Source organism: Contarinia nasturtii, unplaced genomic scaffold (assembly GCF_009176525.2).
Source record: "Contarinia nasturtii isolate CC-2019 unplaced genomic scaffold, AAFC_CNas_1.1 Cnas_scaffold_2005, whole genome shotgun sequence".
Lineage (NCBI taxonomy): Eukaryota > Metazoa > Arthropoda > Insecta > Diptera > Cecidomyiidae > Contarinia > Contarinia nasturtii.
Window position 1 is genome coordinate 192 of NW_022199335.1, and position 5,273 is coordinate 5,464.

General features: G+C 35.3%; 1 pseudogene; it reads right to left on the reverse strand.

Moving 5' to 3' along the window:
• Positions 1–650: 650 nt before the first annotated feature.
• LOC116347662 lies at positions 651–1,705 on the reverse strand (annotated as a pseudogene).
• Positions 1,706–5,273: the final 3,568 nt, after the last annotated feature.

The window sequence follows — 5,273 nt, forward strand, 5'->3', positions numbered from 1 at the left end:
GTTTGGGTCTGATTGGGCTGTTGTGATGATGTTTGGTCAGAATTTTCACCGGCTGTGACCTATTTTTGTTCTTTCTTCGCTTTCTTCTTCTTCTTATTGCGACGTGACCGTTTCCGTTTCTTCTTTAGTTTTTTACGTTCATCATTCGCCTCCGCCGTTACATTTGACCCGTTTTCATTCGTTTAATTGAACGTTGTATTGATGGTGATGACATCGTTTGTATCCTTTAAAAAAGAGACATTTCTATCTCATTTCTGAGAATATTGTTTATCGAGTCAATCACTTTATCACCAACTTTTTTGAGCTCTATCGACTTCGTTTTTATTAAACAAGTGCTCCATTGCATCTACAAAATTTCCTTCGTCAGCATTGGCATCATCATTTTTTTGAATTGCTTGGAATTTATGCACGCACTTTGAGCAACTGACGGGCAACGGTGACAATCCAATGAAAATGTCATTAAATTCATCTTCTTTGTATTCATCGCTAACATATTCGTAGTTGTTGCTATTTGGTATTATAGCGCGCTTCACTAATCCCATATGCTGAAGCAATCTTTCAATTTGTTTATTTGTTTGCGATAACAGGCGGGTAGATAAGTCTTTGTCCTAACTAAGAAAAAAACATTTTTTTGGTAAAATTCAATTTTATTATTCAACATAGTTGCCTTCGAGGGCGATACAGGGATTATAGCGATCTTCCAACTTTTCGATACTATTTTCATTGTACGATTTGTCTTTAGCCTCAAAATAGACCTCATTTTCGGCAATCACTTCATCATTTGTCTTAAATTTCTTGCCAGCGAGCATCCTCTTGAGGTCTGCGAACAGGAAATAGTCGCTGGGGGCCAGATCTGGAGAATACGGTGGATGGGGAAGCAATTAGAAACCCAATTTATGCAATTTTGCCATCGTTTTCATTGATTTGTGGTACGGTGCATTGTCTTGGTGAAACAACACTTTCTTCTTCTTCAAATGTGGCCGTTTTTTTCGCGATTTCGTTCTTCAAACGCTCCAATAACGCTATATAATAGTCGCTATTGATAGTCTGGCCCTTTTTAAGATAGTCAATGAATATTATACCATGCGCATCCCAAAATACTGATGCCATAACCTTGCCAGCCGACTGTTGCGTCTTTCAACGCTTTGGATTGGGTTCGTCGCGTGCAGTCCACTCCGCTGACTGTCGATTGGACTCTGGAGTGTAGTGATGGAGCCATGTTTCATCCATTGTCACATATCGACGCAAATATTCGGTTTTATTGCTGTTAAACAGCTTCAAACATTGCTCCGAATCATCAACTCCTTGTTATTTTTGATTGAGCTCACGCGGCACCCACTTTGCACAGAGCTTCCGCATGTCCAAATATTCATGCACGATATATCCAACACGCTCTTTCGATATCTTCAGAGTCTCAGCTATCTCGATCAACTTCACTTTACGGTCATTTAAAATTATTTTGTGGATTTTTTTGATGTTTTCTGGCGTAACCACCTTTTTTGGACGTCCACTGCGTTGTGCATCGTCTGTGTCTGTACGACCACTTTTAAATTCACGAAACCAATATTTTATATTCGATTGTGCTGGCGAAGAGTCCGGGTAACATTTATCAAGCCATTGTTTGGTTTGCACAGTATTTTTTCCCATCAAAAAACAGTGTTTTATTAACACACGAAATTCGTCTTTTTCCATTTTTTTCACAATAACAAAAGTCACAGCAATGAAATCCCTACTACCGTGCTAGATGGTGTCGACACGAGTGGACGGATTTTTAAATTTATTTGAACGACGCCATATTACTATACTTGTCCGTTACAACGTACATGTAAAAGAAGAAACACACAGTCCATGTCCTCGCTAGTGGACATAAACGATTTGAACCGTCAATGTGAACTAGATCAAGTATAGAACTTTACATAGGATCATATACGATGAATATGGATTACACACTCTGTTTCAAAATACCGTCACCAATGTCGACACCATTTGACATCAAAATTTTGACAGTCAAAATATGTGTTATTGTTGTTGTCGTTTCATTGCTGTGACAAAAGTTGTTTCACTCAAAACGATATATCTCACGAACCAATCGACCGATTGCTGTCAAATTTTGACACGTATCGTTTGAAGGTTCGTACTAACTAAAAATCATAGCAAAAAAATCCAGTGACGCCATCTATATGTTTTCGGGAGGGCCCATTAAATGAACATTTTTCACCGATTCATTTTGTTTAATTTTCAAGCGTTCTTTAATGGTGGCAAGGTGATTTACAAAAATATTGAGTGTGTATACATTTTTCGTTGGTTGGTCCAAATGAAGCATTTTCCACCAGTGGGACACTTGGTTTGTCCAGCAGTGGGACATATCCACTAGAAGTCATCTCAGTGTATCATAAAAATGTGTTTTCATAAAAATATTGATGGAAATTTGTCTGCAGTATGTAAATGCTTTGACTCGAATGCGTTTTATATCATCGGTGCACGCTTTTTGCGTGAATTTTGACTCGATTCCAAGTGAGCAAAAATTGAATCGTTGCGGCGAAAGAGTAGCTCTTATTTTTCTCCAAATAATATTGCAACATTAAGTTTTTTATGAATAGTTTATTTGTTGTATTACAACAAATAAACCGTGTGAAAAAAACTTCATGTTGCAGTATTATTTGGAGAAAAATAAGAGCTACTGTTTCGCCGCAACGATTCAATTGTGAGTCTGAATACATCGATGAAGCGAAAGAATTAAGTGATGATATCGAATAATTTTTGTCATATGATAAATTTTTTCATATGAATTGACTCAATAAATATTATATAACATTCATAATTTGAGGTTTTTTGCTCATTTTTCTACTTTTCCAGCAATTTCCATTGGGTTTTACCTAGTGTCCCACTGGTGGCTAAAAAATTTTTTTGGCAAAAATCATCTCTTCAGAAAATTGTCAAGAAATTTTTTGTTTGAAACGGAATCATATAAGTTTCCTTGGAAAAAATGTAGCAACAGACATTACCATTAAGATGGTATATACAACTTCTCAATATATTTTAAGGGTTCATTTTTTTCTCGAAAAAACAAAACATGTCCCACTGTTAGCGCAATTCCCCTACAATGTTTCTTTCTTTAATTTTTTCGTTCAAATCAATTTATTTTGGCTGAACTTCACTTTTCTGCTAAAAGAAATTTGTTAATTCAGCTATTGCACAAATTTTTTTATATTCAAAAACTATTTTTAAAATTGAAAATAGTGAAAAACACCCGGAAAACACATTTTTGATGGGTGTTAATTTTTCGACCGATTCAATATTTTACCTTTACACTAGGTGTGTGCGGAAAAGTAAAGGTCTTCAGTTTTTCGTTAAAAATACATAGCAAATCCAAATAATTTTCCTTTATCCAAGTGAGAACTGCGCTTATTTCTTATTTAAATATTAGAATTTTAGAATTGATTATAATACTGCTTTTTTTGGTTTTTTTATTGATTTTTTCAGCCAGAAAAATTGAACGTTTATAAAAATGATAGCGATACAAGTTGGGACTATACATTAACTGGTAAGATATAAATAAAATAATTATATGTATAGTCGTTGACAAAACAATGTTCCAAAAATACATACAATAATACAAACACTAAAGCAGCATTTTCTGTAGCTTATTTGTATGTTGATGTTTGTTTTCATTTGTATTAGTTCATCTAATTGCGTATATACAAATTATGAATTCCATGAGTTTCAAGTTATCCATTTGGTGCCTCAAAATTTTAAGCATTGCATTGGTTAAGTGGTTACGCTTACGGTGCATGACACTGAAAGTCTCAGGTTCGATTCCGTGTGAAAACAATTTTTTTTCTTTCATCTTTTTTTCTTATTTTTTTTATTTCATAGTTTTTTTGCATTGCTCCATTTTTTATGAGCGGAAGAAACAAGAAAAAAAAATATTTATCTTTCATTTGCTTTGAAACCTTACATATTAAATCTTATTGACATTTTATGGCCAAATGTCTTGTTTTTGAAGCAAATGAACGATGAATCATTTTTTTTCTTGATTCTTCCATTCATAATAAATAGAGCAATTCGAAAAAATATAACAAAAATTAAAATAAAAAGAGAAAAAATATTTTGTTTTCACACAGAATCGAACCTGGGTCTTTCACTGTTATGCGCTGTAAGCGTAACCAAGGAAACATTTGAAATTATATGGTGACAAAAAGCGACACAGAAATCAAAGCGATGGTGAAATACATTAGTAAAATCTTTATTGCGCAGCAAAATGCAGGGTGTCTAATATAATCGGGTTTTCCAGGGGGGTGGGAATTTTGAAAAACCATTTGGGGAGTATGTTGGGGATAAAAGATAGAAAATTTCTATCTGAGTAGAATTTTGAATTTTTCCCCAGGGGGGTGGGGGTGTCCCCAATTTTTCAAAAGTTCATCGGATCAAAAAATAATGTACTACAAAGTAGGATCCCTGCCCTCCAAGTCCCCCCACCCCTTAAGGGGATCGGGGGGTCAAAAACCCAAGATATGATTTTTTGACCTGAAATCCCAAATTTCGGAATCAGCATGCAAAAATACTTAAGAATTGATATTTTGTTCGGGGCGAAGGAATTTCTCCAAATAGGCATTTCGAAATTTTTTCAGCAATTATTGCAATTGCTTGTTATTTTCTACTAAGTTGTTCAGAATGACGAGAGAAATTTTTTTGAGGGTTTTTGACCCCCCGACCCCCTTAAGGAGTGGAGGAACTTGGAGGGCAGGGGTCCTAAAAAATATCTCTCATCATTCTGAACAACTTTGTAGAAAATAACAAGCAATTGCAATAATTGCTGAAAAAATTTCGAAATGCCTATTTGGAGAAATCCCTTCGCCCCGAACAAAATATCAATTATTAAGTGCTGATTCCGAAATTCGGGATTTCAAGTCAAAAAATCATATCTTGGGTTTTTGACCCCCCGACCCCCTTAAGGGGTGAGGGACTTGAAGGGCAGGGATCCTAAAATTTTTTTTTCATCATTCTGAACAACTTTGTAGTACATTATTTTTTGATCCGATGAACTTTTGAAAAATTGGGGGCACCCCCACCCCCCGGGGAAAAATTCAAAATTCTGCTCAGATAGAAATTTTCTATCTTTTATCCCCAACATACTCCCCAAAGGGTTTTTCAAAATTCCCACCCCCTGGAAAACCCGATTATATTAGACACCCTGCATTTTGCTGCGATTTTACTAATGTATTTCACCATCGCTTTGATTTTTGTGTCGCTTTTTGGCACCATATAATTTC